This window comes from Macaca nemestrina, chromosome 19 (assembly GCF_043159975.1).
Source record: "Macaca nemestrina isolate mMacNem1 chromosome 19, mMacNem.hap1, whole genome shotgun sequence".
NCBI classification, from domain to species: domain Eukaryota; kingdom Metazoa; phylum Chordata; class Mammalia; order Primates; family Cercopithecidae; genus Macaca; species Macaca nemestrina.
Genome location: NC_092143.1, coordinates 77,059,558 through 77,077,655, shown reverse-complemented (window position 1 = coordinate 77,077,655; position 18,098 = coordinate 77,059,558). Strand labels below are relative to the sequence as shown.

At 44.6% G+C, this 18,098-nt stretch overlaps 1 protein-coding gene across 11 annotated transcripts in view; it reads left to right on the top strand.

The window, feature by feature from the left end:
* Positions 1–283: 283 nt before the first annotated feature.
* LOC105478848 (L3MBTL histone methyl-lysine binding protein 4) overlaps positions 284–18,098 on the top strand; it is a 448,884-nt gene continuing 431,069 nt past the window's right edge. For 8 of the 11 annotated variants that reach the window (XR_011617078.1, XR_011617077.1, XM_011736550.3 and 5 more), the window contains exon 1: positions 618–742. The gene's annotated coding sequence lies outside the window, so the exon portion shown is untranslated. Of the gene's footprint in view, positions 547–617; positions 743–925; positions 1,597–9,380; positions 9,442–18,098 lie in introns of those variants that run through there. The other 3 variants (XM_071085617.1, XM_071085615.1, XM_071085616.1) reach the window with 3 other exon arrangements.

The following is an 18,098-nucleotide window of genomic DNA, read 5'->3' as shown; positions in this document are numbered from 1 at the left end:
ATAAATTATTTAATACAGTCCTCCCAAACCGGGCGACAATGCTTTGAGAAGGACCAAAGTTGGCCAGTAAGGCCATAAGTTCCATGAGGGCAGGATCTGCCCAGCTCCTGTTTCCTGCTCAATTCCAAGCAGTTAGAACAGGGTCAGCAAACACTTCTTGCCACTTGGAAAGAGTATTATTTTATTTGGAAATGGTATGCAGGTACGTATGAGTAGCAAAGTCAAGAGCGGGAAAGGGGAATGGGGGAGGTTGCAAAATCGGAGCGAGCAGCCGGACTGAGAGGGATCCTGAGGAGAAAGCCTTCAGACGGTGAACCCCAAGAGCTGGGATGAAGCATGGGAGAGCTACTGGGACATCTCTGCGAGGAAGCAGGCTGGCAGGCAGGAAGTAGACAAGATTTGGGGGAATCCTTCCAAGGGAACAAATACAGAGAAGGACGCATCTAAAAATCCAGCCACAGCCACCTCCTTCCCACGGGAAAGCCCCGACCTCGGTGGGCCCAGCGCCACCCGGTTCCCCGGGGAGTGGAACCCGGAGCGAGGCAGGTGCGGCGGGAGCATGCGCGCAGGGCGGGCAGGGGGCGGCTCCCGCGCCCCCACCCCGCGCGTGCACCCTCGCGCCCCTCCCGCCAGGCACCGCCGGGCAGCGGCGCCGCAGCCTGGGCTGGCGGAACCTCGCGCTCCGACTCGCCCCCCGCCTGTCACCCGGTTGGCGTTGCGGGCAGGCGCCGCTCCGCTGGGGGTAAGAAAGACGCCGCCGCCCGCGTGGGATGGTCGCAAGCCCGCGTGGGTGCCCACGGCCGCCGCCGCGCGGGGTAGCCCCAGTCCCCGGGCGGGTGGAGGGGCCTGCGCGACTCCCGCGGCGAGAGCCGAGCCGGGCCGGGCCGGTGGGGGCGGTGGCTGTTGGGAGTAGCCCCAGTCCCGGCCCAGGCTCTTTCTGTTTCTCTTTCGCAGCCAGGGCGCGCGCCGGGCTCCCCGCGAGAGGCGTTGCCTTACTTGTCGCTTACTTTGGACGGGCGCGGCCGCCGCAGAGCCCCGCGCCTCGAGCAGCCGCGAGGGCAGGGTCAGGGTGCCAGGCGCGGCTACCTGGGCGCCCTAGAGCCAGCGCAGCCCGGGGCCGGGGGAGAGGGACGGGACGGGACTCCCGAGGGCCCCTAGCCAGTCCTCCAGCCACGGAGCGCCCGGCGGTGGGCATTTGGCTTTTGTTTCCTCTGGGGGCCGACGGCCCCCGTCTGCCCGCATGAACCCCTCAGCCGACAAGTGTCCTGTGCCCGGACAGACGAGCGCTACATCCCTCCGCCCGCTTTCTGCCCTTGTCCTTCTCTGCGAGTTCTGCCCAGCCTCGGGAGCGGGAGCCCAGGGAGTGCGCGCAGGGCGGGCGGGCGCCTGGCCAGCCTGGGACGGCGGCTCCCAGGCTCCTGCCACCGCCTGGAACTGCGGGGGGCGCCCCGGCCACAGTCGCCCTCGCCTGCTCTCCGGGTCTTCTTGGGTCAGCTTGGTCCCAGGTGGACGCGAGTCGAGCTGGGCACACCTGGGCCAGCGCCGCAGTTACCTGCGAGATTGGTGAGAGCGTTTTCGCGAGGTCGAAAACTCCGGGTAGGTTTTGTCCTCTGCCTTTGATCTCCCTTAGTCACTGGTTAAAGTGCGAAGTGTGCTTAATTTTACATATGCCTTTAGAGGGACATTCTTAATGCGCCAATGCCCCGAGGTGGAACTAAATAAAGGGAAGGCCTGGTCATTGTTACTGTTAAGACTGCTGTACTTAATAGCCAGAGGAAGGCAGCTGGTCACCACGACCCCCCTGGCCATTCCCATACTGAAGACTCCCTCTCACTTCATGCTTGTTTGGACTCCACTGTGACTTGCTAGTGGCCCATCTTCTGGATCCCTCTGTTGGAGCTGTTTAGAAGACGGTTGTGGCAGGCTCCAGTTTCAGTCCTTGGCTGGAATAAGTGTAGTGTGGCTCTTCTGTTTTCTAATCTCTGTCACCTGGAAGAAGGTTGTGGCAGGCTCCAGTTTCAGTCCTTGGCTGGAATAAGTGTAGTGTGGCTCTTCTGTTTTCTAATCTGTCACCTTAAAAGGTTAAAGTGACAAACAGGTGGTGGGTACGGTAGACTTGTTTTTGGTGCTTGGTAACATGAAAAACTTGGAATGCATTTAGCTCTTCGAAAGATGCTGAAACGGACAACTTCAGTTATTCCTTATGTTACTACAGAATTAGGAGAAATGGTTGAAAGAGGAGAGGTTTTTCTCTTGGCGTATCCAAAGGGATTGGATTTGACTACACTGACTTGGTGTGTAATGGTCGAGTAGGAAGGAAGATGAACATAACACTGCTATTAATTATGCTCTTAGATGTGAGGCCACATTGAGGATGCGATGCATGTAACCCTTGACTGCAGAATCACTTAGCACTTTGCTGCACAATATTGGGGTCACAAGAAATATTAAGCTTGGTTAACCTCTGCAGTGTGCTCTCACTCCATTTCCAAAGAAAGGGTATTGGTGGGAAGGTGATCTGGTGAAGACAGAGGTAAAGAAAGTGAAGGAACTGTGTTAACTTTCGCTTTTTAAAAAATTTATTTTTATTTTTTAGAGATAGGGTCTCACTGTGTCACCCAGGCTGAAGTGCAGTGGTACCATCATGGCTCACTGCAGCCTTGACCTCCTGGGCTCAAAGGATCCCACCTCAGCCTATGGACTGGGAGGATAACTGTGCACCACCATGCCTGGCTAATTATCTAATTTTTTTTGTAGGGATGGAAACTCACTTAACTTTCACTTTAAAGAGAAGTAAGTTTGCATATTTGAAAGCTCATCATAAGAATCTTCGGTGCTCTGTATCATCTGTGTAACTTCACTGCAGTACCTGTGTGGTTTTATCTTAAACTACACTTCTTATTCCACTTTGGTGGTAATAAGCCTCTTTAGCTTAGCATGGGACTTGACACGTGGGTAAGTGCATGCTCAACAAATACTCGTAGGACTGAATCCATATATGAGCAGACAACTGCTGAGCAGAGGCAGAAGGTGATAAAAAGCAGCAGTGAGGGAGATCAGGCTGACTGTGAAGGAAGATTTGCAGATGGAAAGCCCTGGAATTCTTCCTATGAAGAACAGGCCGACCTGAAAGCCACTTCCAGGAGGTTGTGTAGGAAGCACCAGCACCCAGTCTGACCGAGGAAGCAGAAGCCTTCACCCCTCCTTCCCCCATCACTCCTTCCCCCATCACTCCTTCCCCCATCACTCCTTCCCCCATCACTCCTTCCCCCATTACTCCTTCAGGTGGGTCAAGGTTTCCATTCTCCAGAGAGCCGAAGGAAGGTTTGAAAATCACCATTAGATAAGTGTTCATTCTTTCAGTTAATTATTTTAATTAAGGAAGAATGCTGCTGCTGGTGAAGTGGGGGCGTGAGCAGGAAAGGTAGGTTTGGTGGGCTGGAGGCAGGGTGGAAAGGATAAATTCCGTTTATACAACATTGGATTGAGAAAACCAAATACCGCGTGTTCTCACAAGTGGGAACTAAATGATGAACACACTTGGACACATAAAGGGGAACACCACACACTGGGGCTTATCAAAGGGTGGGAGGAGGGAGAGGATCAGGAAGAATAACTAATGGATACTAGGCTTAATACCTGGGTAATGAAATAATCTGTACAACAAACCCCCAAGAAATGAGTTTACCTATGTAACCAACCTGCACATGTAACCTAACTGAAAATAAAAGTTAAAACAATGCGTTTATCAAATTACTCTACTAAAATATTATTTTAGGAATGCTTATATCATGTATTAATATATTATAGAAAATATATTTTGGTAAAAGCAAAATGGTTTTGCATTGCGAAAAACTAAACATATTCTTTGGCTCATCCTTAAACAACAGAAAACCATTGAATTGAAAACCATTGAAAACCCTGAAATGGCTTTTCACTGGAGAGAGAAACTCTGATGTTGGATCAGGGGAAAGCCAGTTAGGAAGTACTCAGCGACTATGGGGGTGATCCTAAAAAGCATGTGTTAGGGTGAATAAACTAGCACTGAGAGAAAAGAACAGTTCCATGACTATGGTCCATGCCCAGGAAAGGAGTCAGTGAGAGAAACTAAGAAGTAGTCTGAGGGGGAGGAAAACCAGGTGTCTCAGTCACAGGGAAGCCAGTGGAGAAATAAGGGAGGGAATGCAGGGAACAGCATGGTAAGTCTTGTCAGTTGCCAATAAGAAAAATAGGAACTGAGAAGATGTAGTTGAACTTGGCTAAAAAGAGGTGATCTCAGTGGTGACACATCAGTGCAAGCTGTGTGTAAATGTTTTGCTTTCTGTTTGAGGAATACAGATGTCCTCCTTTCATTCGAATAGCATTTTACACTTTACAAAACATTTCCATCTTGTAGCATTGGCAACAATATTTTGAGGATAGTTTATTATAGGAACATACCTCCAATTGAAGAAAACTATTTAGGTCCATTAAAAAAAAAAACAATGCACTGTTTACTACAGTGAATAACAGCAAGCAGTATAAATATCAGCATCTTGTACTTAAGCAAAATAAAGCAGAACGATGAAATTAGAAGATGCTTGGGGGAAATGAAGCTTTTCAGTTCACTCATACACATATAATCTTTGTTTTAAGCATTTGCATGAATTTTTTAAAGGATAGTGCTTTAGGATAATTATCCGTATTTTATTTTGCAAATACAAACGATTTTTTCCACGGTAGCAATGGAAAAGTGAAACCTTAACTGTGAGCCCATCAGAGTTGTCACAGCTCTGTTCCCTTGACCTATGTGAACCTTTTGGGGATGATGTCACAGTAGTGGCGGCCCTGCTCAGTGTCACCTGGTGAACCTTCTTCATTTTGTGTTGATCTGAGCTCATATGGGAAACATTCTCTTAATGAGGCTGGAAGTAATGAGGCAAGCTCTGACAATGCTTATGTATCCCTCCTGAAGATGGATGTGAAATGATAAAAGTGTGGTTGCTGCCACAATTAATAATTGATTAATAAACTGTTTGAAAAGTATCAGGTGGGGACCTCAGGAGATGAACAGCAGTGCATGCATCTCATTTCTTTTCACTGTAACTAGCCAGAGAGAATGTATTTAACTAGAGGGACATATAGAGAGTACAACACTTTTACATTTTGGTATGTAAGCAAGCTATTCTGATAGCTTTTAAGATGATCATGACAGGAGCTTTTTAGATTAAATCAGCATTGCTCCAGTCCTTTTTTTTTTGAGTGAATTGAGGAACGTAGGGGTGAGGCATTTTTTTCGGGTATCCACTTTGTGTCACTTGTGTACTGTGTGTATGGGGGTGACTATGCAGACATGACGCCTGCCTTCATGGAGCTTGTAGTCCAGTGAGAGACAGGTAGCAACTAATCAGCCAAACATATGTAAGTACAGACTTTAAGTAACCCTGAAAAAGACCCACATGAGTGCCTAATGCAGATTTGTGGGCCAGAAGAGGTGCCTGAGGATGAGTAGCTGCTAGCCAGGTGGGGAATGGAGGCAAAAGGAAGTTCAGGCAGAGAGAAGCCCCTGAGGCGGTTTGTAGGGAAAGAGCTTGGTGCCCTGGAGGAAGGAGAGAAGACCCCAGGCAGGAGGGCAGGGCCTGGGTGGGAAATGGCTGAAGGCCCCAGGAAGGCCTATTTGAGGTCTGTGCAGCTTATTCAGACCGGTTAGGATACCATTGCAGGTGTCCAGTTGGGAGTCAGGGAGGTGACCTTGGGCTGGGGAGTGGGGCATGGAGGTGGGTAGAAGTGGAGGGACTTGAGTATTTTGGAGGTGTAATTTACAGAATTGCTGATGGGTTAGAGGGTAGGCAAACGGGGAGAATCCAGGATTACTCCTTTGATCTCTAGCACGAGAAGCGGAGTGAATTTTGGAGATGGGGAAGACTGGGGAGCAGTGTACCTGGTAACTTTGCTTGGATCATTTCCCCAGTGTGAGCCCTAGGGGAAACAGGTTATTTTTAAGGCGACAACTTGGTGTAGTTGTGGTGTGTGTCAGGCACTCAGCACTGTGCTAGGCAGATGGTTTTGGAGCTTAGCAAATGTGGGCTTTTCCCCTTTTCTGTGATGATGGGTTTTGATATTCTGCTTAGGCACTAGACCTAATAGCCCTCCTGAATTTGAACTCCCAGTCTGTCTGTACATGGGCACATGCCCCCAAACACATGCAGTCTTAGAGTGTGCCATCAAGAGCCTCTGTGGTAACTTCTCAGTCCTGACCAGACGGTCTAAATTATTGGAGGTGCCGAATGGACCATTTTTATCTCATTTTCCCTGCAGCATGGAGCCCCAGCACTGATCCTGACATTGGGACCTTCCAAACTCCCGAAGGGTCAGTGGTTCTGTAGTTATGAGCCATTGCTTAATTTTCATCCTTTCTTCTTTTGTGAGTACTTCCCGGAGTGACAACATATGAAAAATAGTATTTGGTCATTATTACTGTTATGATGATTTATTTCTAAATAAAAATCAAGGACCAGATTATAGCCGCAATTCCAGGCCTGTATGAATGCATGTAGGTTAGTGCTGATGCCAATCAAAGCCCAGTTCATAGAAGAGCAGCTGTCTGACTCCTGGCTTTGATTTTCTAATCTGGTTACACCTGGTACACTCACTTGGTGCTGTGTGGCAAATGGGTTAAGATCTAAATCCAGGGCCAACAATTTGGATGTCTGAAGGAAAGTAATAAAGGAAGTAGGCAGACAGAAAAAAATTCAGAGTTCATTTGGTCTCACTTTTATTTTTATTTTCCTTACCTTTGAAAACTGGGCAAACCTTGACATGGTGGCTCACCCCCGTAACCCCAGAACTTTGAGGGGATGAGGAGGGTGGATTCCCTGAGGTCAGGAGTTCAAGACCAGCCTAGGTAACACAGCAAAACTCCGTCTCTACTAAAAATACAAAAATTACCTGGTGTGGCATGCCTATGATCCCAGCTACTCAGGAGGCTGAGGCAGGAGAATTGCTTCAGCCCAGGAGGTGGAGGTTACAGTGAGCCGAGATTGCACAACTGCACTCTAGCCTGGGTAACAGAGCGAGACTCAGTCTCCAAAAAAAAAAAAAAAAGAAAAAAGAAAAAAAGAAAACTGGACATAGGTACTTGTCTACTATAAGAAATAGTTAGAAAATCCCCTTCGTGCTTTGGAGGCAGTAGTGAGTGGTGAAGACTGCAGCAAACCGTGGATCTTACATGTTCTAAAGGCGGTGGCCATTATTTAAAAAATAAACAAAACTGAAGTTGGAAATCTGCAGTTTTAAAAATGTGAAGTCTCTGTATTTAAAAATGCTGCTTTAAATATCTTAGGATACTGCTAAGAGAAATAGAATACGTCTGCTGACCAGATGCAGTTTGTGGTCCACAATTTATAAGCTTTTCTCTGGTGGGGTCAGCTATATAATTATCTGGATGTGCTCTACTTTTAATTAGATTGTTTTTTCTTATTTACCATGAATGTGGAGTGTGCACAAACACACTGGCTTCTTATGCTGCTGATCCTGTCATTTAAGTGTGACTTGATTAAATATGGGAGTTGGGAGTGGGAAGCTTGGCCAAGCCTGAGACTCTGTAAGCACATCCTGGTGCCAGGTTGAGAACAACGCAGACTTTATAAGACTTTCATTCATGTTTCTGTGAATGTTTTTTCACTGTGTTCCATTGTTTAAGTCGGCCTTTTTTGCTCTTTGTCTAATGGTTTGTGCAACTCATGGACACCCTCCTTTTTGTGTGTTTGGAGGGGATGGTGTCTTCGTTCCCTGTGGGCTTTTGTATATTTGTGTCTGCTTTTCTTGTGAAGTTTGCTCCTAAAAGGAGGCTCCAAGCCTCCTTCAAAGTGAACTATACAGGCCGGGCGCAGTGGCTCACACCTGTAATCCCAGCACTTTGGGAGGCCGAGACGGGCGGATCACGAGGTCAGGAGATGGAGACCATCCTGGCTAACACGGTGAAACCCTGTCTCTACTAAAAATACAAAAAATTAGCCGGGCGTGGTGGTGGGCGCCTGTAGTCCCAGCTACTCGGGAGGCTGAGGCAGGAGAATGGCATGAACCCGGGAGGCGGAGCTTGCAGTGAGCCCAGATCACACCACTGCACTCCAGCCTGGGCGACAGAGCGAGACTCCCTCTCAAAAAAAAAAAAAAAAAAAAAAAAAGACAGTGGACTATACATACTGTGTGCTTTCCTACCACCATGTACTGTTGTCCACGATTGCATTCTGAGGTGTAGAGTTTTACTTTTCTGTGTTTTCCAGAAAACTTGTTGGGTTGAGTAAGGACTTTTTGCCGTGCATTTCCGGAGCCTAGCAATTGTCTGGCACATGTTGGATGCCCGGTGAATAAAGGATGAGTGATTTTGTGTCAACTAGTGACAAGCTCATTCAGGAAAGAAATCTTACAAAATTCCTAACATTTTGGGATTCTGTGTATAGGCTTCTAAGACTTTGGGTTCTATTGAAAATGTAAGCACTGACCTTTCAGCTGTTCATTTAATTATAATTATGGTCACATATCAAACAAAATACAAAGGCTCTACTCTTTGTTTTATGGCAAAGAATATCCTTTAATTCCCTATCATTATAGCCCTTAGTCCTGGCCTTTGACATCATAAAGGTGAATTATTAGAGATGCCAGCATAGTACTTCCAAATCTGTATTTTATGCACTCAATTTCTGAGAATGGTTAGAACAAATATTTTTTTTCCCCTTTCTCTTCCAAAACTATAACTTGCTGTAATTTTATTCCTAGTAGATATGTGACTGTTTCTGGGCAGCTTCACACGTGCAATTCAGCTTAGAAGAGGAATTGTTAAGGTTTACAGACCAAGAGCTCAAAGGAGCATCCCCACTTGAGCAGTGCTGTGGTCTTTGTGTTTTGTGGGAATCGGTGATGCCCATCTATTTTATCGCAGTCGATCATAGTAATCTTTTTTTTTTTTTTTTTTTTTGAGACGGAGTCTCGCTCTGTCACCCGGGCTGGAGTGCAGTGGCCGGATCTCAGCTCACTGCAAGCTCCGCCTCCCGGGTTCACGCCATTCTCCTGCCTCAGCCTCCCCAGTAGCTGGGACTACAGGCGCCCACCACCTTGCCCGGCTAGCTTTTTGTATTTTTTAGTAGAGACGGGGTTTCACCGTGTTAGCCAGGATGGTCTCGATCTCCTGACCTTGTGATCCGCCTGTCTCAGCCTCCCAAAGTGCTGGGATTACAGGCTTGAGCCACCGCGCCCGGCTGATCATTAGTAATCTTTAGGGCCACTTTATTCTTTTACTATGAGGACAAGGAGAATATAATTGTCTGTCTTTTCAGAACGGGCTTGCATCTGTGTCCAAAACAAACAATGCCCATCGCTGTGGAGTAAAGGGCGAGAGAACAAAGAAAGGAAGCTGTGAAGGGTACGGTTACACATTAATCACCGTGATGCGCAAAGTGCGAGGTTAGTAGGCACGGCTTTGAAGGCTTTACATTGCATTTATTTCCAAACAAATTGTCTTTCAAGATCCTAGAACTTTCAGCCCAGAGTAGCTGTAACTTCCACCCTAGGCCAGCTATGGCTTAGGAAGAGGCTTCTGATGTCCCACATTTAGCAACTTTGTAAGTAAAGTTTATAACTTTACTTACAAGTACAGTTTACAACTGTGTAAAAGTAGTTACACATTTGAATTCAGCATTTTTTGAATTTTAGGGAGTTTAAAAATAATCTCATCCAGGGTTTCTCAATCTTGGTACAGTTAACAGGAATTTGTTGTTTCGCATGCTGTCCCATGCCTTGTAGGATGGTAAGCAGCAGTCAGTGTTCCTTGCCTCACCTCACCAGGTATCTGTAGCACCTCCCACTCCTTAGTTGTGACAACAAAAACTATCTCCAGACACTTCTTCCTGTCCCTTGGGGAGGCTTGGAGGGGTAGAATCACCCCAAGTCATGAGCCGCTGATTTAATCCAGCCTGGTTTGCAGATGATACATCAGAGGTCTGTTGCATTAAGCAGTGTTTCCAGGCTCAGAAGTCGCTGCGTCAGAATATGAATCGAAAAGCACATTATCTACATGGAGGGAACTTTATCAATTCAAAACGCCTTTTCTCTTGTAAAATGTTCTAATGATAGTAGATGGTCCCTGTTGATTCTTTCTTGCCATGATTGGCTAAGTACAAGTGTTGTGATTGTTAATCAAACTGTGGTGAAGACATAAAATTATTAGTAGCAGTTTGAAGACGACTTTGCCTGCATTTATCCATCTGAGTAACGGCAGAGTTGGAGCTGTGACTTGGCCTTCCTCATCCGGTTCCAGTCCACGAGGTTTTCTATGATGTCATGTCAACCTTTTTTTCATAGCCAGGTTTTGCAATAAAGTTGCATTCAGTAGCTTGGCGAATTTCATTCTAGAGTAATAATTAATACTTAGTGCGCTTGCACAGTTGGAAATTATGAAGCCAGTAATATAGACAGCGGGTAAGAGTACATTCATTTATTCCCTGAACGCTTACTTAGTGTGTACTTTGGCCAAGGCTGTGGTAGGTCATGGAATGTAAATGATATTAGGAGGACCACACAGACTGGACCTGTTCCAGGAAACTCACAACCATGGACAAATTCAAATTTGAGGCTTTTTTGCATGGCAGTACAGGAGACTCACTGGCTTATTAATAGGTTTATTCCTTCAGCTGCATTCCTCAATACCTGTGATGGGTGCTGGCAGGAGGTACTCAGACCTTTCTCCTTAGAAATGCCTTACTATTCACAGTGCCACTGGGAGGGGCTGGGAGAGCTGTTTAGCGGGTCCTCGGGCTCAGCCCCTGTGTTTAGCGGGTCCCCGGGCTCAGCCCCTGTGTTTATCGGGTCCTTGGACTCAGGCCCTGTGTTTAGCGGGGCCCGGGCTCAGCCCCTGTGTTTTAGGCCCGGGCTCAGGGCCTGTGTGTAGCGGGCCCCTGGGCTCAGGGCCTGTGTTTAGCGGGGCCCGGGCTCAGCCCCTGTGTTTTAGGCCCGGGCTCAGCCCCTGTGTTTAGCGGGCCCCTGGGCTCAGGGCCTGTGTTTAGCGGGTCCTCGGGCTCAGGGCCTGTGTTTAGCGGGCCTTCAGGCTCAGCCCCTGGGTTTAGCGGGCCCCCGGGCTCAGGGCCTGTTCTTTAGCAGGCGCTCAGGCTCAGCCCCTGGGTTTAGCGGGCCTTCAGGCTCGGGGCCTGTGCTGACACTGAAAGGGAGTAGTGTGCTTTCCAAAAGTTAGAGTGAGAATATCCTTGTCAAGGCCCTAAGTGACAGGCACTATTGTTCTGCACCGCAGATGGCACCTCAGGAGATGTCTGTGGGGGCCGCAGAGCGGCAGGCCGCCTGACCTTCACGCCAGCTTCTGGTTCTGTCAGCTGGCTCATATTGCGCTCCCTCCAGAGACCATGTGTTATGGACGGAGGAGGAGTGCAAGGTTTTAATAAGTGCCTTGCGGAGAAGAGCTATCTTCATGGTGATATTATTTCCCTATTGTTTACGTGGCCACTGCTGGCATAGGGCGCAAAAGAGAGATCTGTTTCACTTTTTGGAAATTGAAAAATCTCTGTCCTTGCCTTTGCGTGTCCTAGTTGAGTGTTATACTGAAAGTGAAGATCATAAATTCACCAAAACATGTATGCCTTAGTGGATGAGCATTAAAAAAGTTCTTCAAGTTTTCCCTAGCTTAAGTATTTAAACATGTCAGCAAAAATAAAAATAAATAGCTAACTGGGTGTGGTGGGTCCCACCTGTAATCCTGGCACTTTGGGAGGCTGAGGTGGGAGGATTGATTGAACCCAGGAGTTCAAGACCAGCCTGGGCAACATAGTGAGACTTCGTCTCTTCAAAAAAAAAAAAAAAAAAAAAATCCGAGTATGATGGCCTGTACCTGTAATCCCAGCTACATGGGAGGTTAAGGCAGAAGGATCCCTTGAGCCCAGGAGGTCGAGGCAGCAGTGAGCCGTGTTTGAGCCAATTCACTCCAGCCTAGGTGACAGAATGAGACCCTATCTCAAACGAAAAACTAAAATGAAGAAAAAGAAATTGCTTGTAAATTATGTTGAGATTATTTAATTTACTGGCCGCCTTGACATTTTCCTGATTTTTATCCAGTTTCCTTCAAGGTTTCCATAATGAAGGTCCCCATAGTTAAATAAAAGCACAGGTCTAGCTTATCCTTCTGTAGGATGGCACTTTTCTACAGGCCACGAGCAGCTTCTTGGACTAAAAATAAGAAATTGAGCAGAACAGAATAGAAATCGAGCTTTTTGTCTTCGTTCCCAGAGCATAAATTTCCCTGCTTCCTTGCCAGGTATACAAATAAAAGCGTCAGTGAATGGCTTGGGGTACACCTGTCCCCTATGCTCCTTTTTCACTTGCTTGTTAAACCTAATATGGAAAGAACCAAGATGGAAGGACGTTCCTGAGGTTCTATGGATCAGGGGTTTCAACTTAATCAGACTCTTTTAAAAAATCACTTCAACAGCTTTTGGGGGGAACAGGTGGTTTTTGTTACATGGGTAAGTTCTTTAGTGGTGATTTGTGAGGTTTTGGTGCACCCATCACCTGAGCAGTGTCTACTGTACCCAATGTGTAGTCTTTTATCCTCCACCCTCTTCCCATCCTTCCCTGTTAGTCCCCAAAGTCCATTGTATCATTCTTATGCCTTTGTGTCCTCATAGCTCATCTCTCAGTTAGAAGTAAGAATATTTGATGTTTGGTTTTCCATTCCTGAGTTACTTCACTTAGGATAATGGCCTCCAGCTGCATCCAAATTGCGGCAAAGCCCCTTATTTCGTTTTGTTTTATGGCTGAGTAGTATTCCGTGGTATATGTATGCCACATTTTCTTTATCCACTCGTTGGCTGATGGGCATGTAGGTTGGTTCCATATTTTTGCAGTTGTGAGTTGTGCTGCTATAAACATGCGTGTGCATGTGGCTTTGTCATATAATGACTTCTTTTCCTTTGGATAGATATCCAGTAGTGGGATTGCTGGATCGAGTGGTAGTTTTAGTGTTTTGATAACAAATATTTGTAACATTTCTCTGAGTATCCTGAAATGAAATTAACAAGTAAATAACTTACCTATACATACTGTCAGAAAAGTGAATATAATGTGCATAAATAATACAATGGAAAAACATATGTAATTTATGATAAAATGATACGCACTTCAAAATGTTTGGACATGACTAACCTAGAGAATAAAATCAAGTAGTTGGATGCTTGTACCTGCATCCAATATATAGATTGCATCCAATATAATAGATTATAATAGATTCACCGTGAAGGTGACCAGTGAAAATACTTTATTGCTGGACTATGTCAGGGAGGGAGAGTCATTGAACAGCATTGAGTTCCATGATATCTTTCTGAAATGGTGAACAGTATTTGCAAGTTCTGCACAAAACAAAGTAAAGCCTTTACTCAATATATACAGAGTTGCATTCCTGGGAGAGACAGGAATTAGTTAAATATGCAAAAATACTTTTTGATGATATGTAAAATGGAAGTAGGTTTAAGGTTTAGAGAAGCATAAATAGATTTTTCATACACATAAATGTCAAGTGAGTTGCTCCAGCTGTGCAAAACGCAAGATGATATTTTGCTGTGAAGAACTGTCCCACATGTGGGAATTCTAGCAGCGTTGGCCCTGTGTCCCTTAAATGCCACTCAAGAAACCCCACACATATTTAAAAAAATTCCCCTGGGGGTGACCTACTTCCCCCTTCTTTCCTATCTCTGCCTCTGTTGAGCACTACTGGTTTGATAAATAAATAAATTCTACTAATTATTTGCAGTGATGAGAGATGGAGGGTTTGCTGAAGGGCAAGTTACTTTTGCTCAGAGTTTAGAATAATCAATGATTCTTTCCCTTTGATATTATTATTTTTTATAAATTAACCTTTTATTCTGTAAGAATTCTGACACTCAAACGTTATCATCTTAATTCTTCTAAAACTTCAGCCTTGCAAGGAAAATATGAATGGATATTCCATTTTTCGGTGAATGACTAAGCAATACTTAGTCTAAATTAGTCACAGTCAGTTTAATCACTAGTGATTAAATTTCTGTTTTGTGTACTTTATGTTCAAACCTTGTTCTGTATGGCAACAGAGGTTAAACCTTTTGTTTTTAGCTTTAAGTGAGTAAATTGTCTGAAGTTGGAGTGGGCTGCCTTGTAGATAGATTTTGTAGAATAGAGAAAGGTGTGCAACTGTGTGACCACTTGTATGGATATCATATAATATTTGATTGTGTGTGTATAAAGAGTTGAACTTGTTATTTAAGACTGAGTTATATTTTATTAAATCATAGATGCTTATATTATTCCTAGAAGGCCAGAATAATTTATTAGAATTGTAAGGGGACTTAGAAACTTTCTATCTTAACTTTCTGGCCGACACAGGAATCATTTCAACATTGTCTTTGAGAGATGGCAGTGTAGATTGTGCAATGAATTTAAACAATATTTTTAATAGTGAAACATCAGTGGAATAAATATGTATAGCTCCCCAAGGTAGTTATTTTGAAGAGATAAAAATAATCTGAATATATACACTCTGGAATTTTGTTTTAAAGAAAGTTCTGTTTAGACATTTTATGACTCTATGCTGCTGCAGGTATTGGTCATTATGAGAAAAACAGGTAACAGAAATTCATGTCTTACCTGCCTAGGCTTACTGCCACTTGAAGCCATGGGCTTAGAGAAATATAATACTAGCTTGAAAATTATGTTTCCGCTTTCTTATTCCACAGCAGCTTCTCATTGTGGAGGTTTGGATTGAGGTCATAGCGGCCCCTTGATGGCGCTGTGCCCCTGGTTCTGGTTCTGGAGCTCTTCTGCACCCTTGCTCTACTGCACCCTTGCACACCGCACACTTACCTGTACATTTCTGATTGCCTCTGTGCCCACGTTAGCCTGGTCTTGGTGATGCTGGAGGTGGCAACACATGGTATGTGGGGATGCTTTTCAAAAATTAGAGCCACCTTGTGGGTGTGCACAGGGTGCACTTTCCCTACTGACTCTCACCTTTACAAAGTGAGTGCCTTATTATCCTAGAGAAAATTAGTTGTAGTATGAGACTTACCCATATATCGTTTGGCTGTAATACACTAGTCCTCATGTGCTTTTTCCTCACTTGAATTTTACCTCTTATAAGCTGTACTTTGCATTCTGTAAGCTGTCTTCTTGCCCAGTGCATATTTTTCCCTGTGTACTTTTTGTGGTTTGGGAAGAGGGTGAGGGTGTGATTGGATTCCAGTACATTCTTACAGTTTGAATATGCTGTAAGGAGCAACAAGGACTCAAATTTCCACAAGGTAGTATTTTAATGGTTTTTGACAACTAGTCAAAATTCAGAGTCTGCAGTGTTCCATATAAAATTAATATGTGGCGATATCTATAAATGGTGCTTATAAGGTCTAAAAATTAGTATGTGCCATGTGGTGTTATTAAACACCCACACATCCTCATACGAATACGATCATTTTATTATTGATTTGGTAGTCATTATTGCCAGTGAGATATATAAAGGCATATTCCTCTTAAATTCAATTTGCTTGCCACTGTATAATTAGAGCCAGATGTAATGTCAGATTGTGTTTAAAGGGTAGGTAGGGCGTGTGGTTTTATGAAGTCTTTTGCTAATGATGGGAGATGGAAGTGTGAGCAGGCTGGCAGCATCAGGTGGCTTAGGACGGTGTCCCACTCCAGGAGTGCACATTGAGGACACCTTGTGAGTCTCAGCTTCGACACTCAGCAGTGCCCAAGAAGAGAACACAAGAGTCAGGTTTTGCCTCAGTTGCTGTCTGCTTTGCTTGCGGTCAGCACCTGAGGCCTGTAACAGGTGGCTTGTCTCTCTCTGAACCTGTCTGTAGATTACAGTTCCCAGGGGATGTGCCTTGCTTCATTTCGGGAGTGAGCATGAAGCCATTTTCTTGATTACAGCTTGTATGAGCAGAGCTTCTGGGATGCCTCCCAAGTAGTTTACAAAAACCTGGGCCAGGCACGGTGGCTCATGCCTGTAATCCCAACAATTTGGGAGGCCAAGACAGGTAGATTGCTTGAGTCCAGGAATTTGAGACCAGTCTGGGAAACATGTTGAAATCCTGTCTCTACTAAAAATACAAAAAAATTAACCTGACATGGTGTCATGCGCCTGTAGTCCCAGCTATTTGGGAGGCTGAAGTGGGAGGATCACCTGAGCCCAGGAGGTTGAGGTTACAGTGAGCCATGTTCGCGCCACTGCACCCCAGCCTGGATGACAAAGTATAAGACCTTGTCTCCAAAACAAAACAAACCTAACCCATAGATTTTTGATCACTCTTCTTCAATATAACCCCTGGACTTTCTGTCACTTTTTTGTCTCTTATTTCACTCTGTGTCTACAGGATAAGTGTAGAAATACCCAGGAAAAGTGCATTCAATAGTTTATCAGCTAATTTGGGTTTACACTTAAACCAGATGCAAAGGAAAGGGAGGAGATTGGCATATTAAATTGTTTTAGTTTTAGAAAACTTATCAATAGTGTAATTGTTGATACATTTAACATGAAACAACTTTTCAAGGTCATGATGCAGAACTTCCTAACTTTAAATTTTCTACCACATTTCTCTCTTTTTTTTTTTTTTTTTTTTTGAGACGGAGTCTCGCTCTGTCACCCAGGCTGGAGTGCAGTGGCACGATCTTGGCTCACTGCAAGCTCCGCCTCCTGGGTTCATGCCATTCTTCTGCCTCAGCCTCCTAAGTGGCTGGGACTACAGGCGCTCACCTCCATGCCTGGCTAATGTTTTTTATTTTTATATTTTTAGTAGAGATGGTGTTTCACCGTATTAGCCAGGATGGTCTCGATCTCCTGACCTTATGATCTGCCCGTTTCGGCCTCCCAAAGTGCTGGGATTATAGGTGTGAGCCAGTGCACCCAGCCTCTACCACATTTCTTTACAGCACTATATTAGATGTATTTGTAAAAGCTTGTTTTATATTCCTGTATCACTTAATACTTATAGAAATTAATGTAGATTTCAGTTCTTCCTCTTTTTTTAAAACATGTCCTGATATTGCTACACAATGATTTCCCAAGGTCAGAGTTATTAGTGGTGGTTAACTCCTAGCTATCAGTTTTGAAGATTTCTGTGTTTGTTTTTATTTAAGAAAATCGTAATTGACTAAAACCATTGTGTTTTTCAGATAATCAAAAACTCAGAATTTCTGTAATAAAAGAAATGGTTGGGGAAGGAGCCAAAATTATTGGTATTCTGAATATTTCATTATATCATATAGAGACTATGATGGGTCTTATTAAGGTTAGCTGAACAAAATGTACTCTGTTAATTCTCCATTAGCTATATTACCTAAAATAATTAGAGTTTGCTATTTTCTAAGATGTAAGTATAGCCAACACTTGGCATTTTGCTAGCTTTTGGGAAGATGGGAACTGCTGAATGTTCTTTGCTAAATTATATGTAGTCAATCGAAATTAAAATGATTTGGAAATCAATGGTTATGGCTGAGAATTAATATGCAGTTAATATACCTTCAAGAACAAAGCCACGTATATAGTTAGGTGCCACTGTTTCCTTTTCCTTTTTCTTTTTCTTTCTTTTTTTTGAGATGGAGTCTCGCTCTGCACCTAGGCTAGAGTACAGTGGCTTGATCTCGGCTCACTGCAGCCTCCGCTTCCAGGGTTCAGGCGATTCTCCTGCCTCAGCCTCCGAGTAGCTGGGACTACAGGCATGCACCACCACACTTGGGTAATTTTTGTATTTTTAGTAGAGACGGGGTTTAACCATATTGGTCAGGCTGGTCTTGAACGCCTGACATCGTGATCTACCCGCCTTGGCCTCCCAAAGTGCTGGGATTATAGGCATGAGCCACCACGCCCAGCTTCCTTTTCCTTTCAAAGGTTTGGCTTAGTGTAAATAAAATATAAAGAGGTTTAATGTGGCGTTATTTAGATCTAGCCAGATTAAAAATAAATAGGAAAAGTACGTTAGAAATCAGTTTGAGGTGATGTGTTTTAATATGTTTGGTGTGTTATTGAAACTTATCTTCCAACCCATCAGCAGAAAGCGGCTGGTTGCTTTAGGATTGCTGAACAAACACTGGGG